Source organism: Magallana gigas, chromosome 2 (assembly GCF_963853765.1).
Source record: "Magallana gigas chromosome 2, xbMagGiga1.1, whole genome shotgun sequence".
Lineage (NCBI taxonomy): Eukaryota > Metazoa > Mollusca > Bivalvia > Ostreida > Ostreidae > Magallana > Magallana gigas.
In genome coordinates this window covers 1977511-2002722 of record NC_088854.1, presented here as the reverse complement: position 1 = coordinate 2002722, position 25212 = coordinate 1977511, and the positions used below count along the sequence as shown (strand labels likewise).

The following is a 25212-nucleotide window of genomic DNA, read 5'->3' as shown; positions in this document are numbered from 1 at the left end:
CCTGATTGGTTCTAGACAATCATCTGTCATCGTCATATTTTTCATCATATCTCATCTCTTTGAAAGTCACGTGCATTTTCATTCCATGCGTATGTAAAATCTCGAGAATGAGTATACGATTTAATCAAATGATAAAATCGAAATTTTTGTCCTAGGCACCTGATCATACCTCTATCTTTCTAGAGGTCCGCGTTGCTTTGCTTTGACTTTGTATTACGTTTTATGGATTTTTGAGATGGTTGACAGTTTAAGGTCAAGATCTAGTAAATGAAAGGTGCCTACAGGTTTATTAAATTCAAGATATAAACTCTTGTAATGATGCTTCATAACAATATTTTTGTTTTATTTCCGACGTTTGTTAATTTCCTTCATATTTCATAGAAAATGGTTGTTTATAACATCACTTTGCAGTGTGTCTACCAAAACTTTAAGCCCCGGTACACCCTATGAAACAAAGATATTGTTCTGAAGCATCATCAGACGAATTTATATCTTGAATTTCATAAACCTGTAGGCATCTTTCTTTTACTAGATCGTGACCTTAATACGTTTTATATTAGAAAACTAATTCATTTGAATAATTGAAAAATGAGAAATTAACATAGAAAGAAACTGATCAATATTCACGACTATTTCAGTTTCCAAAGGTTAAAAAAGGATTAGAACTCGATGAATTATATATCATCACCTGTCGTTTGACATAAAAAAACAATTTATTGCTTAAAAGTTCGGGAGACATGAGGATTTTCCCTCAGAAAAATCTTATTTCCCTTGGATGTTGCCCTCTGGAAATATGATTTTTCTAGGAGGAAAAAGTCTTTATATTTTTCTCACCATCATGCAATAAATATATACTATATAGGTCAAACGATAGAGCGAGCGTAGCGCCGAACATGGCTGTAGGCAGGAAGACCACTGGTCGTAAATTCTTATAATCAACAACAATGATTTTTTGGAAAATTATGGTTAACTTCGTTTAATCTTCAGATAGTAATTTCTTTTAAAATTTGTAAATAATAAAACCTTTTAGTAAGTTTTTTTTAAAAAAAGGAACGCTTTCAACATTTTGTGGTAAAAAGAAATCTTTTAGTATTAAAGCTTGGTTTTACTAGTAAAACATGGTCTTGGATATCAAATTGTCATTTCAATGCTTCTTGTTTCTTCCTGGTAATTGTAAAAGATTAGGATGGTTTTCAAGATACCAATCAGGCATGGGCACGATTACTCAAAAATGTAATCGATTAATAATCGATTACATAGGGCAATTTTGTGTAATCGATTATTAATCGATTACACTCATTTTTGTCCAGTAATCGATTGTAATCGATTACTTTATAACATGTAATCGATTAATAATCGATTACTCTAAAAATAATTCATTAAAATGTGCATGGTACATGTACCTCTTCAGAACATATCATATAAACTCTTCAAGTTCATTTGGTTTTATTAAAGATGTATTTTCATTATATGAATGATATGAAAATTTCAGACTTTAAATTTCAATTTTAATAAGATAACATTTTATAATTTCTACGGTTTATTTAAATCATAAGCAATTATATAGAAAGCTCTTCATTTAAATTATGAAAACAAAGGTTTTTCTTGGAAGTTAACGACTTTGTATGAAATCTTGACCTTGCACCATTAACATCATAATCTTCTGTTGTTATTGATAATTTCTCTACAATAGGAATTAGATTAAAATTTTATAATTTTGAAAATATCATCGGCAATATCCAAAGAACTTTGAGGGAACCTTGCTTCATGATTTGAATGAATTGGGTTTGAAGCTTATAATTGTTCTGATTTAATAGATCCTTGTTGGGGTTATTTCAATTGTTATCTAAACTGAGTTTTTTTAACATGATTAGGGTGGTCACACCTCATTAAGTGCTTCGTGCATTTCTTACCTGGCAAGAACAAACACACTTACTGACACTTACACACCCTTTTGTTTTTTCTCTGGCAAAAAAGACACTAAATATAACCTCTCTCTCTCTTTCTCTCCCTCTTTCTATCCCTCTTTAAATAATGGTCAGTAGCTTAGTGATATTTCTAAGCCACACTAGGTTATATAATCAAAAAATTCTGCAAGGAAGTGTGAAAAACAGAGTGAACTGATTATTTGATTATATACTCAATGACATTTGAACCAATAGTTATATTTTAAGTGAAAATGGAAAATCATAAAAAATGAATGTAAACAATTTTATTTTATATTTTATCAAATGTATTATAAACAACACTTGAGGAGCATTTTTCATACAATATGTGCATCACAATATGTTTATGTAAAGAGTAATCGAAAGTAATCGAAAAAGTAATTATAATTACACTGAACTTTTTGGCTGTAATCGATTAAATTACGATTACAAGTAATCGAAAATCTCTTCGATTACAGATTACTGTCGATTACTCCAAAAAGAGTAATCATTACAATCGATTACGATTACTCGATTACGATTACCCCATGCCTGATACCAATATCTCACCTTTAAAAATACATATTATTGTTCTCCAGTCGTTGTTTTATGGGTATGAGTTTTAAAATATATATCAGACAGATGGTCAACAAATTAACACACTTTAGCACTTTGTTTGCAAAAATGTCGTAGACAACGTTGGCTCTTCAATGTTTTTCAGATAAAATTGGAAATCGACACACTTGTAAATAATTATTTCTTTAAAAACTTATATTATTTGGACTTCGAGCCTCTACCAAAGATTTTTTTCTGACTTCGTCAATGTCATTCACACTTCAAATATCAAACAATAAGACAAATTTATCCTTGACATTATAACAATCCTACAACTTTACAACATGAGGGATTACCATCACAATTGGCTGGACGAGCAAGGCTGTCCAAGCGATTTTCGGGGGGGGGGGGGGGGATACAAGAGTAATTGAATCATCTCAGATATAGAGAGACGCATGTCTAATGACCCTGATTTGTAATTTCTCCGGCCTCAATATGGAAACTACCAACAAACAATAGTAAATTCATCCCAAAACAGTCAAAATACGTGCTTACAAAATCATATGTTGATGTTTTTGCTTTAGTCCATGGCATAGTCCTTTATCATTGAACATTCAAATACATTGTCAATACATCCACAAAATATTTTGACCTTTGCATTTGTGCTGAAATGAGCTTTCTGTTCGAACATGATTGATACCCCTTACCAAAATATGGACCTTCTGGCAACACATTCTGGCATTATTGCAGCAATACTGCAGCAACATTCTGGCAATACATTGCGGCAATGTTGCTGCAGTAGCGTTTTTCGTATGCAAATGAGATTGCGGCAATATTGCCAGAAAGATGTTGCCGCAAAAGTTTTGCTGCAACATACTGTTGCGACAACATCTTTCTGGCAATACATTGCGGCAATGTTGCTGCAGTAGCGTTTTTCGTATGCAAATGAGATTGCGGCAATATTGCCAGAAAGATGTTGCCGCAAAAGTTTTGCTGCAACATATTGTTGCGACAACACCTTTCTGGCAATACATTGCGGCAATGTTGCTGCAGTAGCGTTTTTCGTATGCAAATGAGATTGCGGCAATATTGCCAGAAAGATGTTGCCGCAAAAGTTTTGCTGCAACACCTTTCAGGCAATATATTTGCATAAGAAAAATGACATTGCAGAAATATTGGTTCAATGCATTTTCTGTGCTCTGGCATCAATGGTACAATATATGCAATATTTATAAATAATAAATGTATACAGTAAAGCAGTCATGTATATTATATTAATCTACAACCAAAATGAAAAAAAATCTTTAATTGCCATTACAGTTTTATTTTTTTAAAGATGCAAAAAGGTTACAACAAGACTAACATTTCGGCAATTCGCATTACATTAAATTTGGACTTTCAAAAATAAAAAACAGTTTGTGATTACACAATATTACAGAAGTAAAAAAATTATATCATTCAATGTAACATGCACAAAATAAGTATTGAATTAAAAATATAATGTATAATATTAGAGACCTGAAACTGGAATTTCAACATGCTTATAAAGGACGCCAGTTAAAATTAATAATCTTTAAATTTAACACATAAATACAATAAACACAAATATGATGAACAATTCATGATGAAACTTGACTAAAAGTACTCAGCCAATCAGTGACAATTTATTGCTGCAGAATAACATGTACTGTAGTTTGATTGACACAACGCGCACAGATGGATTGACACAACGCGCACAGACGGATATGGACAAAAGTTTACTGTTTACCATAAGCAAAGCTCAAACCATATAGTTCACAAGTCCTGCACAACCACTTGCTGTATTACGACTGATCAAGGCATTCGTCCTAGGCATTCCAAAAGTCCTTTTTTTGACAGCCTCGTGGGCATTCTGATTTCACACATAAACAATCACAAAAACAGCTATCAGAATATCACAACAATATCCACATTGGAATTCACAACAATATCCACATTGGAATTCAGCACTGTTGTGTATATGTTCCTCTCCATAATCTTAAACAAATTACGTCATCATTCTTTTTCTTCAGGTCTGTGTAACCCAGGGCAGACCTACTGGGAAGATAAAAGGATTTCATATAAGCACATTGGAAATTGTTTTCAGATTTTAAGCAATTTTAAGGGGGGTCAGTGGGGTCCAGACCCCCTCCCCCTTCAATTTTTTTAAAATTACATTATAAAATTACCAAAAATATGCCTCGGACCCCCTTCCCCTGGCAAACTCAAATAACCGTCGACCCCCACCCCCCCCCCCCCCGAATAAAATTCTAGATCCGCGCATGGTTCTTTAACAGTGTTAAACCGATTGGTATAATGGTAGATCGCAGTCTTTCGGTTTATATTCTTATAACAAACATGTTTAAACTGCCATTCAATGAGTATATTTTTATTGCTAAACTTACTTTTTCAAAAACGTGCTCATGCAGATGGTGCAGGGGATGTCAACACTCGATTCCTTCACTCAGATTCGTCCTCAGTTCAGCCGTTGATTTTTTTTTTTACAGATAAACACTCCATTGACAGTGTATTTTTTAACCTTGTTTACAGATAATTCCCGTATTTCATTCATTTCACCATCTCCAGTGATGGCAGGAGGTTCGATAGCAGACAACATGGCAGCTTCGAATGTGAAAATTGGCGGCTAGCGATTTGATCGACCAATCAGCGCGCGCGTAACTTAACATTGAAACGAAAGTAAAAGTGGAAACAAACAGCATACGAAAATTCTTAATTCAACATGCATCGAGCAGTTTGGATACACAAATCTAAGTAGACTGGTATTTTAACTTAATAAAAAAGAATATACCGTTACAAAAGAACAGACAGGTCGGTATTCACGTAAAACATGACTTGAGGGGGGGGGGGGGTTGATTCAAACAGTCTTTTATATAGTGAAACATCGTAACCATGCATAACAGTTATATGCCATTGAAGGGAATATCACTGGATTTTTTTAATTGAGACTTTCTTAGAATAAGACTTTAATCATAAAATATTTAATAGATTTGATTTTTTCGACTTATTATTATTTTTTTTGGAAAAATTTGTATACAAAATTTCAAAAGTAATTCATGCAATTATAATTGACAGTTTAAGACTTGTGCTGAATGTGTAAAATTTTATAGGTCTAAATTCTGCTAAAGCTTTTGCAAGCTCGGTAAGCATAATACATCAGAGGAAAAAGAAAAGTTTGTGGTAAACTTCTGGCAAATTTCGAGGTGTTATAACTGAAATCATATCTAAATAATTTACAATTTTTTAACCCCCCTCCACTGCTCGGCTTCTCCTTAAATTATAATTAAAGCAGAAATCAAATATGATGCCTAGCAGTATTGCCAGATCGAATTATATACATGTATATTATATGTATAATTATTAGTTCATGATTTAAATGATCAAATACATGTAGATGTTACCAGAAAATTATTTCTGGCAGTATGATACTGAGTGTAGCCAGAATATTACCAGAAGTCATTGCAGCTAGTGGCAATAATTTTTAACAGAAATAACTCTAATAGTATTGCCAGAATGTTGCCAGAAGTTATTGCCGCTAGCGGCAACACTCCAGCAGTATTGCCAAAATGTTACCAGAAGTTGTTGCAGCTAGCGGCAACATTTCACTAGTCTCAAAATCTGGTTTCTGGTAACAAAAATGTGTTGCTGCAATATTGCCGCAATATTGCGGCATTGTTGCAGCAATAATTTTACTTTGGTAAGGGACATCACTCTACACAACCGCCTTACTTCCTTTCAGTTGAACAACTACATGTCTGCATTTGTAACGTGTCGAGGGGTCCGTTACCTAGTTAACATCTGGGGGTTGAATATAGGAGTATTAAAGTAGATCCAGTGTTCTGTGATGTCACACTTTTTTGTAAAACTTTGAATTCTTTAAAAATTGTGCAAGATAGTTTTATTTATTTTATGTGAATATAATCACATGGATGTAATTAGATTTATTGGTAGGTTCAAGATATGTTCGCACTTAATTTTATACTAAATTTCCAAATTTTTATACATTTTATCTATGCAAAGGGGAAATAACTCTTTTTATGACTTTTCTCTCAACTGTATGTCTAAATGCAATAATTTTTCTTATTCCGACGATTAATTTTAAAAAAATTTTGTAATTTTAGTTTTCTGATAAAGTTGACATTAAAATTAAACAAGAAAAACAAATTTCTGCCCACAAGATTTTACTTTTAACAAAATAAAAATACATTTTTCTAATGCTAAAATATGCTTTAGTTATGTTTATCTGGCATCTCAAAAAGTGTGATGACATGTATATTTTTTCTAACAATTGATGACATTTAAGTATATTAAGTCAGTTCGGTTTTTCAACTTTCCTCAGAGAATTTTACGAGTATGGAGCTACCTTAATCAATAATAATTTTCCTCTCTAAAGTGATTGGTGATTACAATTGGCCTACAAATATTTACACAATGGCCTTCCCTTACTTAGGGTAAAATCACAGATGAATATTGTCGGCCGGGATTGAGACTTTAATAATTCCACGGGATAAACACTATTTATGCCTTATTCAGGCGGTAGTGATTTCCCGCCGCATGCCCTAGCTGGATAACCTACTGAAGAGGTAAACTCTCAACAGAGGCAGTCACTGTGTTAACGCCTTATGCAGGACGGACAGTGTACAACCTCTAACTAAAGGGGTACCCCTTCCCTTATACTACTAGAGTATCAGACTAAGCTAGGCTAACCTCCAAGAGACAGCCTCTATAAAAACCAACTAGTGGTCAAACACGATTGGTTATTATTAATATCAATGTGGTAAGCCTCTCTCTCAAGGCAACCCACCTTTCAAAACTGTACCTTAGTCTCGCACTTTCTCTCTCTCTTCTCTTTGAAAACTGCTAGGGAAAAGAACGCTGCGGCTGCAACGCTCTCGTTTATTTACCCTCTGTGGGTCAAGTGACAATCTCCGCTGGTTGCTAAGCGACAATACAAACACAGCCGTCATGTGCCGTACGCATGATTCAACATTACATAACATAAAATCGTTACACATTCATTTGTACAATTAACTTTCATATTGTACTCGCATTCTGCACAGCCAACTACAACTGAACATATCTGTATTACCCAAGGAGACAGGTTATTTCACCATGTAATCATCTTTCTAGAGAGCAATTATAATCAAATGAATAAATAAATACATTAAAATAATAAATAAATAAATGGCTAGAACCCTGAGGCATTTATGAATATTGAAACTTGCAGTATTGATATCGTGAGACTGAATAAAGTACACGTTTTACATCAAATGCATTCCAGATTTTAAAAGACTTGGTACATAACAGGTCCAAACGTTCAGGTTCAATAGTCAAACGCCTCATGCGAATGTATTTGCAATAATTTAGCGATTATTGCCAATTCTGGTTGACAGAAGATAAAACACTGTTATTTGAAAATAGAATTCCTAGTAATCTCCCTGTATACACAAATTTTACCTTAAGGGCATTTTAATTGAAGTGTCAAGATATGTTTTTTCTACATGCATCAATAAAGACTTATTGATCACATTAAAATTATCATATAATATAAAATAATAGAAAATACACATTGCACAGGTTTTGAAACATAAAAACATTACATGGATATATTATTGTCATGCACATAAAACGCACGTGTGTAGTTTTATTCTGTTTTAATTATTATTACTATAGATAAGGCAGTGTAATAAAAACAGTGAATACATACTGATAAGATAATTCTTACCAAAAGACGCAATATTAACTTGTACTTTATATAAGCCACAATTATAGAAGACATCTCTATTGTGATTTGTGCCTCCAACCCCCCCCCCTTCCCCCCCCCCCCCCCCAATCAAATCAAATCAAAACTTTCAAGTTACACGTACATACTTAGGTAAAGTTCAAAGGTCACGTCATTGATAAACGTATGCTAAATCCTATAATCATTTATTCATTTATTATATTTAGCATATCACTGTTTATATTGATTCCTCTCGCAACTTTGTGGACTAAATATTAACATCTTTTAATGAGCAAGATTTTCAGACACAATGTATATTTTAACCAGGAGAGTGACTTGTTTATTTATTAAGGGATTGAATATAAACATCAATTGGTTCATCAGGGAAGATTTATAATAACTCAAAAGTTCGGAATCGACATCGAGCAAACTGAATGTTGTGTTTAATTTCAACGCGTGTTTTTCCCGCTTTCCGTCGGTATTTACCGCCCCGGGTCTTTTAATCCTGTGTTCTGTCGTCAGAAATCTTCAGAATTTGCCATATTTATCCAGGAGGTGAATTTCGTGGTTAACTTTCTGTGATCACTATGTTTTACAAATTGTCTGTGGCCAAATAATAAGGTCGAAAAGATGATATTTAATCGATTATATTATGAATAACGCATAATAATTAATGATAGCATGCATTGGGTTAATTTTTGTCTACAAACATTTAAAAAAAAACCTATCGACACAATTAAAATAGTTTTGGTACATGAATATATCATTAGGAATTCTTATTCTTCAGATGACGGTGATATACGTTTAATTCATCATGAAGATAAGGTCCCAAACTTTATCTCTGATAATAAATAAGCAAGCATAATATTGGTAGAGTTAAAGCAATAATATAGGTTTTTTTTACCATTAAACAATGAACAGAGACCACCAAATAACTTATTCAGATACTTTGTCACACGTGTTTCTGATCATTCTATTTTGTCGCGGTCCGAAAACTGAACGACCCCAAACTATTCAACAAAAATGACGGCAATAAAGAGCCCGTGTTATATAGATGTATATTTTGATAAAAAAAAAATCAATATTTGGATGTAATTACAAAAATTGGTGATATGAAACAATTATTCTTTCAAAATTGTTAGCAAAAATGTTTAATTATCTTCGCGGATGTATAAACTTTTCATTTGGCATTCAAAAACAGAACCAGAGTACAAAAGCAGATTTTCGTTTGTTGATTTTTCGTTTTTCATAGAATGTAAAAAAACTGATTGGAAAACTAAAACCTTGTGCATGTATTGATTGTGAAAATAAAAATAAATTAAAGATATCTATTTTTAGTATAAGTATAAGAAATTATGTTAATGTGAGTGCTTGAAAACTCAAGTAGGAATATATACCTAAAGTGAATCGTGATTATCGTATCAAAATGATCTTTAAAAAGAAAGGGAAAAAGAAACATACAAAATATCAAAGAAAACAAAATTCGGTCGAGCAAAATTCACAGAAGTTAAGTATTTGAAGACAAAATGAATTAAGAAGCAAAACAAAATTAGTAGACTACCTGTTCTCGAACAATTAGAGGTCTTCCACCCTTATATTTTAATTAGTTGCTAGATGGCTAAAAAAAAAAAGATAAACAAAAAATTATCATACCTATAACATACATTGTACTATTAAAATGGGAAAACCACAAACCCATCACTGATTTTAAAAGATTTGTTTGTATTTCAAGTCATTTACGAATTCCATGTTGTTAATTGTAAACATTTCTGAATTTTTTTTGCATTTACTCTGTACAAAACCGAACCAAGTGAATATTCTTTACAATATCATATAAACAGAAAACCTAACAATAGAAGAGCGTGTTCTAGTGGCTAGCTATGTTTGTACAATATGAATTGGTTGACTGTAAAAACAAGTTCCACTTGAGTAGCCATATGACTATACGTGATACCTGGCTGACCCAAATTGAATACCTTATTGCGCAATCCAGCAAGCTATTGAAACCCTTACTATAATATTGTATTTCAAAAGATATGAAAATTCATGAATCATCAGATTTCCAAATGACCTTGACCTTTGACCTATATGTAATTTTGTTCGGCCAAAATAGACGCGCCCATACGAAGTGGTCCGACTTCTCTATGATAAGTAATAAAAAAGTTGGAAGTGGTTTCACCAAAGTTTCAATACATTCAGGGGGAATAACTGCTAGAAGGGGGCCTCAGATCCTTTCAGTATGCATACATTGTAAAACCCTCGAAGTGTACTGAATACATTGGTAAAAGTTTCAAGTCTCTATCTCTTATGGTTTCAGAGGAGTAGCGATAACAAGCATTTAGTATAATAAGGGCAATAACTTTGTAATTATTCAAAGGTGTGAGCCAAGGGGTTACATTTAAAAATGTCTTTAGATGTCGTTCTACATCAATGAAAAGTATTTCTCTAGCACCCTTAACAAAAGAGATATAAAATTTAACAATTAACTCATTAATAACAGATTTCCAAATGACCTTGACCTTTGACCTATATGTCATTTTGTTCGGCGAAGGTAGACACTTCCATCCCAAGTAATCCGAAGTCTCTATGATAAGTAATAAAAAAGTTGGAAGTGATTTTATAGAAATTTAAATACTTTCAGGGCATTAACTACTTGAAGGGGGCATCGGATCCTTTCGGTATGATAAACTGAAGAACATTTCAGGGTGTGTTAGTTTTAGAATCAAGAAAGTATTAGATTATTTAATATCCGATACACAGTCTGGATTTATGAAGGGAAGATACATTGGAGAAAATATTAGATGTATATATGACCTGTTATCTTACACCGAGTTCAAAAACATACCTGGTCTTTTAGTACTTATAGATTTTGAAAAGGCTTTTGATTCTATGTCGGGGTCATTCATATACCAAGTCCTTAAATATTTTGGTTTTGGAGAAAATATTATTCAGTGGATTAAGATTTTAAATCCATGCTGTTGTTTTTCAGTGCGGCCATTTATCACAACAGTTTGTTGTACAAAGGGGGTGCAGGCAAGGAGACCCTGTCGCTCCATATTTATTTATCATGTGTGAAGAAATTTTAGAAATAATGATTAAACAAAACAAAGATATTAAAGGTATCTTTATTAATGATATTGAACATAAGATATCACAATATACAGACGACACTTCACTAGTCCTTGATGGTTCACGAAAATCTCTTTTTAACAGCTCTACAAACCATAGAATTTTTTTCTAGTTTTTCTGGTCTTGAAATAAATACATCTAAGACAAAGATTATTTGGATTGGATCAAAAAAGATTTCAGATCAGGTTTAGCATCATACAAGATGGAAATTGGATTGGGGGTTAACAGCATTCAACTTTTTAAGAATTCAGTTCTCAGTAAATCTTTATAATATTGCCGATATGAATTATAATTTGCAAATTCCAAAAATTATAGCTCTGGTTGAGGAATGGAAACGACGAATTCTTACCCCCATTGGTAGAATTACTGTTATGAAAAGTTTGCTCGTACCGAAAGTAAATCATTTATTCATTTCACTACCAAATCCAAAGAAAGAAACAATTTCATACCTTAATAATTTTTTTTTTTAGAATTTCTGAGGAAATCTAAGATTGATAAAGTTAAGGGGTCAGTTATTACACATGACTATTCATCAGGAGGGTTGAAAATGATTGACATTAACAATTTTATAATATCTCTCAAATGTTCATGGATAAAAAGGCTTACAAAATCACACAAACCATGGATGGATTTTTTATTTACCATTTATGGAAATGAATTTTTACAGAAATTGGTTGATTTTGGTGATAGTTTTGTAATTGAATGTTTACAAGGTAAACAATGATTTTTTGAAAGATGTGTTAAATTCATGGTTATGTTTAATTATTACCTATATTGATCACCCAAAGGCAAAATATAATCTTTTAAATTCTCCGGTGTGGTACACATAGCACATAGCAAATAAATATGTTTTCATAAAAACCTGGTACAAGAATGGTGTAAAGGTCATACAAGATTTTAATGATGAAAATTGTAATTTTTTAAGTTATGAAGAATTTAAATGTACATGTAAATACAATCTCAAGAATACAGGTATAATGCAATACAACAGTGTTAAATCAGCAGTTTTTAAGGTTTTTTTTAAATGTCTAACATTGCCAGGACTTCTGTTAAAAGAAATCCGAATCCATGTTTACCATTTTTGTTCCAAATAATTATACTCCATGAAAAGTGTACAAAAGTTATTTACAATGTTTTGAATGAGAATGTGGTTGTTCCAAATGCTGTAACTAGATGGAAAACAGATCAAACAGATTATAATGTTGAAGATCTTACTGTATATGACATTTTTAAGATTTGTTCTAAAACTACCAAAGAATCGTCTGTACAATGGCTTCAATTTAGAATTTTAAACAAAATTCTTCCAGTTGGATACTACCTTAAAAAATCAATATTAAAAATACCGACACATGTGGGTTTTGTAAAAACAATGTGGAAACAATAATACATGTTTTTATTTCCTGTGAAAAAATACATACCCTGTGGAGTGAACTTAGTTTATACATTTATAGAAAGACCTCTGAAAGAATTGGATTTAATATGTCCAATATTATACTTGGTCAACTTCTATTGTCATATCATAACAAATTATTAATTTTATAATTCTGTATATGAAACAATATATTTTTGTTGTCTTATGTCAAATAAGACTCCATGTTTGATTGGTTTCCTTTGTCACTTAAAACTAAAATACAATATTGAAAAATATGCTGCAATACAGACTTGTAAATTACAATATTTTGAAAACTTATGGGATAGTTGGAAAGGTATCTTGGCTGCTGATATCTGATTTATTTTTATTACACTGTATCATGAATATTTTTTTTCGTTTTTTCTTCTTTTTTCTTTTTTTTTGGGTCTATACTTAATTTTTTTCCCATGTAGGCAAGTAACCACAAAATAATACATTTCAGTGTTTATTCATAATTGTGTATGTGTGTGTGTATGATTGAATGTATGTTTTGCATGTCTGTTTCTTTGAAAAAGAAAAAATTATTTAAAAAAAAATAGACTGAAGAACCTTTTAATTGTACTAAAGACATTGGTAAAAGTTTCAAGTCTCCATCTCTTATGGTTTCAGAGGAGTACCGATAACAAGCATTTTCTCTCAGAGGGCAGTCACTCTGTAAGTTCTGGGAGTTTTTTGACACAGGGTCAATTGGTATCATAACTTTGATTGAGCAAGTACATAAAGTTTAAATTGTTTGGCTAACTCTTATAACAAAAAAGTGACTCCGAGGTAAATAGAAAAGAAGAAGAAAACATAAAGAAAACACAAGGTCGTTCACCTGAAAGGTGGAAAGACCTAATAATACATAAGATTTGTTTTTAAATGAAATTCAAATCCATGCATCATAAGGTTACGATCGGTTGTTTACGTTCTTACCGCTGGAAAGTATTAAAGATTGTAGGAAAACATTTATAACATAGTCGTCTATACAACGTTACAGACATTACAAATAAACTTTAGCAACATATGTACATATACTTTCTTTATAAACTAAATATAACAAGTGTAAAAAACTATATGTCACAATAGTATACAGCATTCTAATATCAGTGTGTGCTTTAGTGAAAACCAAACTAAAACATAAGACCAAAAAGCCGCATCGATATTACTAAACAAAGTTTGTTCAATTAATAACAACTCTGACCAAAGCAATTGATCAAAACTAAGTTTCAATACACACACTTCAGGTATAAATGGTTAATAATATAACGTATAATTCTAATCACACTAACTTTAAGTTCTTAAAAAGGTATTTTATAAACTGACAAGCAACTGGAAAGAACAAAACAAACTAAAATAAAATAAACCTCACTGATGGTTTTTTTTTCAGGTGAGTAAAAATGTTATTTGCATTAAATCAAATGACATTTACTGAACATAAAGGTCTGTAACTTCGTATCACAATATCACACATCCTTTTCGTGGCGACATTTCCTCGTATTGCTTCTAAAGATTAAACCATATATCACAATCAGTATGCATGAATATTTTTTACCATATTTACAATGTATCTGCTTTCTTAATACTATTTTGTTTTACATTCAACTAAAATGCGATTGAAATAATAGGTTTTAACCAATGTGGGCAAAAATTGTGAATTTGATTTCTTTCATTTATAAAAGTTGTAGAAAATCTGACAAATTTTAGGGTTTTTTTTTTACTTTATACTATCTAAAATAATGGTGAACTAACCTTTGTTTCCACTGGTAAACCCCTCTGTCCAAAAAACACAGCACCCCTTACTGGTGTTATGTTTCCTTCCCATGGAATAATAATATTTTTCGCCGGAAATGACGTTTTAATAATGTCCTGAAGTATCGGTGACTGTGCAAACTCTCCAACAAGAATTATATGGTTAATATCTGCAAAAACATCAAACAGTTCTTTTTCTATATAATCTACAATGCGTCTTCCAGCTTCAGTAAACAGAATCTGAAATCTTTCTGATTTAATGACACATTTGTCTCCTATAAATTTAAGCTCGTCTTTACGTTCTGTTCCTAAGACAGCTTCCTGCATGCTTTCAGAACATCGTTTTTCCTCCAGCATGACGGATGATATGTTTAAATACAATTTTGAGCAGTCAAATGATGTCAGCCTGAGTTTTGTTTTTACCTCCTGTAGAAAATTATAGTATTCCATGGGGTATTTTTCAAAGAAATCTAACAACGCTTTCCTAGTGTTCAAACTAATAATCTCAATAAAATCGTTTAAAATATGGCCGTCTTTCCATATTTCAGCGTTATCCGTGTATAAAATTCCAATCATATTTTCGTTGGTGTATGTTAAAACTGATATGGCAGCATTATCCTCTGTAAATACAAGATTGTAGAAATAACTATAAAAATGTCAAATTTGTGCTTAAATGGGGTTTGGCCAGAAGACGAAGAAAACGAAAATAAATGCTATTGAAAAACTTTAAAATGAGGCATCCTGAATACAAATACATGAACAATAGTTTACGAGGGTTTTTTTTTTATCTTTAATGATATCAAGCTGGTATATTAGTAAAATACATTATGTGTTTGTGGTAAATGAAAAGCTCGTAGGTTAGAAAACTGCTGTTCTTTAAACGTGTTTAACAATTTTACAATTAGATCCATTCATTTGTTGAATATACAACCATATGCTTACAAGTAAACATACTCACCCTCACACTCTACTACAAAGTACTTCCTATTACAAGTGTCATCATCTAAAGTTGTTACTCCTGTATGTTGTTTGTCATGGAGGCAAAATAGTAAGATAGCAGCTGCTTCTTCAACGATTTTTATATTTTCGCTCGAACAAACTGCCTGAATTAATCATTTTTTTGTTGTAAAAGATGAAAATACTTTTTTTAAAGAAAAAAATAATCATATCCAAGAATGAACTATAAGAATAAATCGAACAATCATAAATCCATGTTTTATATATTTGTTATCTTACAGAATCTTACCAGTATCTGCCCTTCTTTGTTCAAACGTTACTAATGTGTGGGGATTTCGATATTTGCTCACTTTTGAGCATGCTTTTTCACGTGAACCAACAGGACCAATGCAAAAAAAATCGATCGTCTTGACAAGTGTTTCTTTATTCAATATTAAGTTTATTAACATTCCAAAACGCAAGATAATCTATTTTGGCTTATTTTGTTAACTTATTGGATAGTTCCAGGTAAATGAAATGAAGCAAGACGATCGAAAACAATGTTCATAAGCATCAAAAAGGAAAAAAATATCTGGTAAGTTATAGCTTCAAACTGTCCTTTGCGCTAACGCGCCTTTTGCGGCTTCTAACCATTACATAATGTAAAAAAAGTAGAAATAAAAGATAAAAAAATTATTTATACACTTTAATTACCTTTAAGGCAGCCTCAGTCATGAATATCCTCGAACCTTTACATGCACAGGTCGGGATTGTCAAAACGTATTTCAGTGTTAATGGTAAACCTTGAAATACTGCTTCAGTTTTTATATGACTGATCATATAGCCCAATACAGCAGCCATTACATCTATCGACTTCATTTGTCTGCCGTTCACGGCATTAAGATTTTCTGGAAGCTAAGGTCAATGGAACACTATTTGTAATACTGTCACGTGACCCAAAACGAACCTGAAACCTCTCTGGTTGTATTTTCTTACAATTAAATCAACTTACCTATTCATCTGAACAAAAGAGATCCCAAATAAATTCGCGGAAAAGAAGATGGTTACTTTCGTTATCAAGTTTTTTGCTTTGAATTTCAGCTTCAAATCCATATGATTGAATGGCTCCCTTGTCATCAAACAATGCTACCGTTGGTGTTGTTACTGATGTAGTTTGTAACTGAGTATTTGACTTTGTATCAAACACTACATTGAACTCTTCACAATCTTTTGGTTGATTATAGTTGATCATACAAACGTTTGAAGTGTGGCTAATTCCAACTTTTATGGCAATAATAACATCCATTCTTCTCACAGGTGACCTTTTGTCTAGATTTCCTATGCTTTATATGCCATAAAACTAATTATTTGGTGGTGCTGCAATGTAAATAGTCATTTTTTGATAATTTGATTGCATAATTGAAGTCAATATATGTGATTAATTTCTTGTATTTAATAGCTTACCTGATTCACTACTCAGAGCTTTTTATATATGATATTTTTTTTTACGAAAATGTAAAGATTTCATGTAAATTGCCTAGTAACAAACATACGCGGAAAAGATCGATAAAGATTGAGCAATTTCAAGTTTAATAACAACTGCGTTCAGATTTGAAAGAAAAAAAACTAGACAATGACTCTGCTTAAATATTAGGCATTAGGATGAAAAGCATTTCAGAAGATGAACTTTGACCTTAACCTATAACTAAGATTTTTTTTAGAGGGAATAGAAAAGTATTCCACGTTCATTGCAAAAATCCTTACCTACAGAATTCTTTTTGGTCATTCTGGGTCCAAATTGGATTTTAAAGAGATTTGCTCCGACCCTCACATTTGACCTAGTGTGTTGTGATTTAAGGTCACATCATAGATTTGATCACGCCCCGACCGAAATTATCACCTCATTATATTCAAAGAATGAGTCCTTATTACTTATATCTTTATAATGTTAAACCGTCATACGACTAAATATTTAAATTTAAATAAGCAAATCCCGCTATTTCCTTAATAAGGCGTCATTTGAAGTTATGGGTTATATAGTACAAAATCAATGCATAGTGTTATCACAGGCAAATATTCTGGAAAATATAAATATACTTATGTGAATAGAAATCTTTAAACACATACATATCTACTAAATCTGATATGCAGGTCTGTATATCAAGGAATGTAAATTGTATATAGTCTAAGATTTGTAAATTTAAATCCCCTTAATGATATAACTACAAAATCACAGTTCCTGAGAAAATTTCTTCTTTTTTTTACACCAAACATGTGAACGACGAATGTAAGATACAGTGCAACATCAATATTGGATTCATAGAGTATTTATTTACCTCAGTCAAACATGAGCATTTTGCAGGTTCTTAACGCTTTTAACAAAAACATATCAAATAAACTATCGATTTTTAAAAACAAAAGTTGATAACTTCAAAGATAAAATAGTTTAAACTATGCCTTTTCAAATGTATCAAATTACCAAATGCATTTAAAGTATTAGTTAATCTTAAGCTATCCATAGGTTTTAATTATTTGAAAATACTAAATAACTTTACTGCTCTACTGTACTCTGTTCCTTTCTTACTTTAAGGGGAGCTAGATCATTGTATGATCAATATATTCACCTGCTGTAACTTATTGATTGTATAGTTTGGCACATCTTTTCAGGTCGGGGGAAATGCTGATTTCAGTGATACTTTTATGATGCATTGCACATATGTTAACAATAAATACAAAAATACGACGATTGTAACTCCGTGAAATTATTATTTGATTTATTTTGAAAAATTCTTGCAGCTGAACTAACTGGGTAATTTTCTTGTACATTCTTTGTTTTTTTGTTTTTGCTAGAAAGGATAATTAACACAACAGAGAAAAGATAAATAGACATACTTATTTTGTCAAAAATGCAAATATGTGACAAAATCTAATAAGCAATGTTGGTATTGAGCAAAGTTAAAAGGACAATAACTGGTTAACTAAGTCAAGATACAACCACGATATTTTATCAGGGCTGCGTTCAAGATCGTAGTTGCTATGTAGGGCTACGTAGTTGAACATTAAGCTAGCCTAGCCGCTACGTAGATATTCGTAGCTTAAATATTTTATGCTATGCATCAAATTCAAGATAGGCACCTTAGGTACCACTTTATAACCAACATGAAATCTATTTATGTAGTGATATTTTGTTTATCTTTTAAGTTGTAATGAATTTTAACATGACGGAGCCGATTGTATATTTCCGCTTGAAATTAACAAAATGTCGATGTAATTCGTCTTTAGTTGAATATTTTCATCTTCAATTCTGAGACCTAACGGTGCGTTCAATAGATCTAGATATCAACGACCTAGCGACTAGGCTAGCACCTACGATATTGAACGCAGCCCAATGTCTTGAATTTTATTGATCATGAATATGTTTTACTCAGATGTTTTTTGGCACAATGGAAAGCTTATTCATTCACAATTGATATGTTTTTGAAATCTGGTTGAGTATTCCATCCAATTCAATCATGAAATTAAAAAAATGTTAAGAAGTGTTTTTGATTCGATGTATCAACGATATTGTCGTTCCAAACATCACACAGTGTTTGGACTCAGTCCCACCGGGTAGTTTATGTCTATAAATATCTAGTCATAATATTTTATTAGAAATTTCAGACGAAACTATGATCTATAATTCACGACAAAGGATAAAAAAGAAAATAACACTCTATTAATATTTTAAGTGTGGTTTTTTAATTAAAATATGTCAGGTTAATTTTTTAAAAACAAAACTAGAAAATGCTTAGATTTCAGTGTGAAAGATACCATGGCAAGTTTGTTTAAAAATGTTCTTAAAGATAAAAGCAGTGGTTAGGATAATGATATGTTACATGCATACCAAGTGAATAGCTAAAGTAGTACTCTGGAGTCATTAGAATTCGTGGTGGCTTAATTTTCGTAGTATTCGTGGGTAGCCCTTCCCCATGAATTTACATCCTCAACGAAATTTTTTTTAGAAAGAGTATTCTTTCTTACTGAAACTGAAAACTAACGCACCCACGAAATTACATCCCCACAAATAAGCAAAAAACCCAACAATCCACGAAAATTGACCCCCACCAATTTAAATGATTACACAGTAGTTGAATTCAGCAATTTAACGCATTGATAAGCTAACACTGTGTTAGCAGAGTTAACCACGTTTTTACCCTTAATGCGTTTCCACTGTCTATATATGTTAAAAATAACCAACATTGCTCTTTGCCCAAAGCCGAGAAGATAAAAATGTTGACATTGTTGTGTAATACTTCATTTCAATGCATGTTATCATTGTGTTTGTCATTCAGCAAGATTCAGTTACTCCTAAAAAACAGGGATATTGGTTTTCTTCCCTAGAAGTTAATGTTTTTATCAAAATATCTGCGTTGTTAATTTATTTTTGATCTCACAATATCTTTATTTTTTAAAATTTTTATTGCAAAATTTCTGTAAAACTGTCATAAAATCCTTTGGATTTGTAAATCAATAGGATTTGAAGACCGGGCGACATGTTTCAAAAGTATCTGTCATTACTTATTAGGGAGATGACGGAATGAAGAGACACATGTATATCAGGTTCTACCTGATCCAATTTTACCAACAGAATAATTTCACTTTGACGAAATGAAATTCTTCGACGATCTTTACAAATCATGTGATAGAAGTTATCGATTTTTAAAACGAAATTTGATAATTTAAAAAAGTTTATAAGTCAAAGTAGTTCAAATATTTTTTTACTCAACAAAAAAACCAACTGTATTTCAAGTGTTAGTTAATCTTAAGCTATCCATAGTTTCTAATACAATAAAAATACTAAACTATATATTGATCTACCTTCCTCTGCTTCTTTCCGGGGATCACTATATCACTGTGTAATAAACCTCCACCGACTGTCAATAATTGATAATCTTAGGCACTAGTAAGGCATGTCGTGAGAAATCACCAGACAACTTTAGGAAGATAATACCTTTCTGAAATTACATGTCTTACAACTGTTTGGATTTAGTAAAATGGCTGCTCAATACGTATATCACATAGACAGCTTTACGAAATGACTCGTTTATAAAATCTAAATCTATACATTTTAAAATTATATTCAATATTAATTGAAACAAAATTAGAATTATCAAATAATATATTTAATAATAAACCTTAATATCTGAATTGTCACCTGATCACATTTAAAGGTAAAATGTGAGAATTAAATCAAAATATCAACTTGTACATTTTCTTTTAAATACTGCAAACATTTCATTACAAATATCGTAAATAAGGTTTCAGCTGTTCCAGTTATGTCATTCAAGTTATAATTAATGGAAGATACAAGAGTCACAAGAAAAAAACTTTGAATCTAGAAATTTCTGAGAGATATATATATTGTATGGATTATTCTCCTTTGGTGATAAAAACTGTATCTTATTGTGCAGACAATTAGCATTCCATACCATTGTTACAGTTTAAGCATATCCGTCGAAAAGGTGTAAACAATAATAAAAGCAGTTTTACATAAAAGCTGGCGAAATTGTGATTTTCACCAAATATGAGGATTCGTTTGAACACTGTTTGAGAATGTTTTAAGTGTCTAATAGACAATGCGCAGCAAATGCAAAATCTAAAGTGTATTGTTTATTCTTGAAATTTCTCTAAAAAGATATAGGTAAATATTTAATGAAAATATGCACTGCTATCCTTTCAAATCACGTTTTCATTCTAGGTAATTGTTCAATGTCGCAACATGCAACAGCATACTGGAAAGGGTCAGCAGAATTAGACAGAGAGCACTGATTGCTGAAATACTCATGAAAGGCTCAGGACCTGAAAAAGAAAACTCTCATTTATAACATTTTAGATGAAACTTAGCGTCAAATATATTAGCATTTATTGACAAAAAACCACTTTCTTTTTATGAAAATATATGTTTACGATACGATAAAGCCTTGTTGCTTCTATGATATATATTTTTTTGTCTTGGTTATTGTATCCTAGAAAATGTTATATGTATCTTCTACAGTTTTGCTGTTGCTATAAAACAGAATTTGATTGATTACATAATCTAAAATTTTAATAGATGTATTGTACATGTATGATAAAGGGTATTGATAATTTTAAATGACATGTACTTATGAACAACTTAACTGTCATACCACATCTAAAAGTTTTGTTTGCGATAACGTCATGTGCAATCATAAAAATGTTATCTTTTAACGTTAAAAGAATTGTTTTGTGATATTTGTCTTTAATAAACTCTGTTTTTTCCTGAATTGGTAGTATTTCAACTACTTATTTAAGTTTATATGTAAGTAGAACCGCCTAAAATTTGATCTTTAAATATGAATATTTATTCCTGATATAGATGATAGAAGTCAAATTAAAGGCAGAATTGGATTTGTATGTTAACATAAAGACACAAATGTACCATTAACCTAATAAGAAAAGTTCACTTACAATACAAGGACATTTGTTGTCTTGCTTCGTCTATTAGATCTATTAAAGTCCCACCATTAAAATCACAGTGCTTTGCGGCGTTGTTTAGACATTCAAAATAGTTTTGTGAAGACCTGAAAATATAATTAAAAACTGTGACTCAAAACTGAGAACTTCAAAGATAGCCATACCTGTGCCCTAATAAGTTAATATAGATTAGTGCAATGGGGTAGAGGTTAGAGTATTTGTGGAAGAAAGGTTATTGGTTGTTTTGATACTTCCATTGTTTACCACAACAATTAAAACTTCTTACCTGCAAACTATCTCTTTGTCAAGGGAAACTTGAATATTATTAACACAAGCATATAATTCATTTGTGCATCTTTGGTTATATTGTGCCGAAAGGTATACATTGCCTGCAGAAGAAGCGAAGTTATGTTTAACTCAATTGGTTTATTACTGACCATCTACAGCACTATGTCGGGTTGTTAAAATTCATAGATGGTGACTATAGCAGCTTTATTTATTTTCGCGTACTTTGGATAACAAATGTTTTAGGTGTTTTGTCAAGGGCACAAATGCTTTAAGGTTAAATTAAAAAAAATGTTAATTGAAAAATAATGTAATGAAAATGAAGTTAAAGCAGCCATGTTGCCTTCTATGATTTGCTTCTTCCTGTGTACAGAAATATTGACAAAACTCACGCAACGCGTTTTATCCAATGACGAAGTGACATTTTAGTTCACTGTAAGACGGTTTACCAGTTTATCACTTAATATACGGGTGCTTTTTGTATTACTTCAATTACACCAGGGACCTTTGTTTTTTATGAATAACGATTAAAAGGGAAATGTTTTCCAAAAATCGAACTTTTTTATCAGTCTTCTTTTAGGAAGAATGCATGTTAAATTTAATATCTCTAAGAACTATAGTATGAAAAAATTCCCCAAAATACATTTTAAAGTATCGACTTTTGAATTCTAGCTTTTAAAACAATCAATTCGGTCATATGTTTGAAATTAATTTTCCAAGAAGACAACTATTTTGTACATATTTTTATACCAAATGTGTACAAAGTAGTTGTCTTCTTGGAAAACCCAATTTCATGCAAATAATTTTCCAAAAAAATAAAAATATAGAACGGACTGGCGATGGATATCTGGTATTTAGATAAGCTCACATGAAACTCGGTTCAGATGGAATAAAATAAGATATAGTATTTACTGTCGACTCATAAATAAATCATGAAATGTTAAGCTATATCCTTAGAAATATTGAAATCAAAAGAATAGAAAGCCCGTTTTGTATCGATATGTTATATCAAGGAAGTGTGTATGAATGATCCTTACCTTTGAGGCCTAAGACTATCATAAACACCAAGAGGGTGGCAGCAGTAAAAACCTTATCTAAACCAGACATTTCTTAAAGTTTAGTTCGTGTTGCCTGGCGAATGCTACTAAATATAAACTCCCTTACTGGTATCTCAATTTTTTTTTCGTAAAAACATTGTTAAGATTGGTTACATCCCCATGCTAATCAAATGGACAGAATTATCCAATGCGATTACATGCCAAAGAATTTGTGAAGAAATTTGGACGGGAAACAACATCTGTTTTCTAATTAAGGAAAGCATCTTCTAATACATATTATACAGAGAAATACTCAAATGTTTGCACAAGCAAATAAACAATGTTACCAAGTGTTGAAATGTCTACAATACAGCAACATTGAAAATGGATTAACATCATATTAAATGAACACATTCTAAGCTCCAAGACCTAATGACTTATTCTAATTTCATTTCAACAGGAAACCCTTTTTTAAGTTTTGTTGTTGAAACAATTTGAATTAATATTCTTGCTGTACAGTTATTTTGATTAACATAAACTTGCTTTAATTTCCTTTACTAATGTTAAGCCAAATTTTTATTAAAAAATAAACTATGTAAATCATTGTTAAACGTATTAAAACAATGTAGAAATTACCAAATTTACACAATGGAGATGAAGTAATGTATCTATAGTCCATATTTTTCTTCAAGAAATCAATCATTCGTTTGCCGTAGTAGAAAAAATACACCAGCGTAGATATTTCCTCTTTGGCTTAACGTAGCTCGCGGGTTTGCTGATGTCACAATAGGATTCGACGTAAAGAGTTGACCGTCATAACAAACTCATACAATTCTTTTAGAAATAACAAATGATCTTTAGAAACATAAAATGAAATATTTTAAAAAGCTAAATTGCAGTTTATAGAAAACATTTATAATTATCAAGTGCTAAAAATTTAAAGATGACATACATTGTCGCATTGAGTTCTATAAGGTATGAGTGTGCGTTGGAACTCTTTAATTTGTTGTTTAGACAAGTACATTGTAAATAAATTGAACCGTATGCATTAACTTCGCTCGTTTCACAATTATGAATTCTGTATTTTCAAATACCGATCTAACTATTAAAATCATTTTGGCTTTAGCTAGTTATCGTAATTATGCGATTACAAACTTTTTTATATGTCAATACGTGTATGGTAATTATTTTTGCATTGAATGCATGACTGATTCATTGAAAGGATAAGTAGCCATGTTTCTTCTCTTCACAACCTTACATTAATTTCCTTCATGCATTCGAAAACATTCATAATAATGTTAATTAGATTTGCATGTTCTAATATGTGTAAATCAGCTAGTCTGGTCAACCAGCGCATTTTCATATTTGGTTCTCAGACGAAAGAAATTGATAACGTCGGGCTAACGTCGTGATAAGAATATAGGATTTTGTGAAATCTTTTAAATCTTTAAAGTTGTTTTACGAAAAATTGGCCGAGAACACATATTGATTTTTTTCTATGAATTGATTCAAAATAATCTCTTCTGTTATTGTGTTGAGTAAAATTAAGTTCGTCCAGATCGTTTAAAAGTTTGAAGCATAGTTTTGAAATGCGGTTTTCGACTAAGATATGCATTTTACTATATATTTTATTGAAATGGCGTTGCTTGATTTTATCAGCGACACTGTGTTTGAATCACGATAAAATTATTACTACGCAGACGAATCTCAAATAAATTTTAGAAATAAATCATTGAAACCTATCGATCACGCGGACAAATTTTCAGGGTAGGTTTTCTCGCAAGCAGTAAACCCGCGAGCTACCTTAAGCATTCCAAGTGTGTCTAAAATTGTCTAAATTTTATCTGCATTATTACACTCCCTCGGTATTGTCGCAATCAGTCTTAGATAACCTTTACGAAGGTGATAAAGATTCACACAAAACTGCAGATACCAGCTTTCGTGTGAATCATTAAATCATGTTTTGAGAGA

At 31.5% G+C, this 25212-nt stretch overlaps 1 protein-coding gene and 1 long non-coding RNA gene across 2 annotated transcripts in view; both read right to left on the bottom strand.

Annotated features, from left to right (window-relative positions):
- Positions 1-7427, bottom strand: part of LOC105346841 (heat shock 70 kDa protein 12A-like) — a 72418-nt gene extending 64991 nt beyond the window's left edge. Inside the window, exon 1 of the mRNA XM_066074471.1 lies at positions 7336-7427. The gene's annotated coding sequence lies outside the window, so the exon portion shown is untranslated. The remainder of the gene's footprint in view (positions 1-7335) is intronic.
- A 7088-nt stretch (positions 7428-14515) lies between these two features.
- LOC105346843 (uncharacterized) lies at positions 14516-23404 on the bottom strand. The gene is made up of 7 exons (XR_004595873.2): positions 23242-23404; positions 22206-22308; positions 21914-22026; positions 20303-21283; positions 16458-16822; positions 15468-16360; positions 14516-15129 (listed from the first exon to the last, which is right to left on the bottom strand). It is a non-coding gene; the product is annotated as an uncharacterized lncRNA (long non-coding RNA).
- Between the last annotated feature and the right edge of the window lie 1808 nt (positions 23405-25212).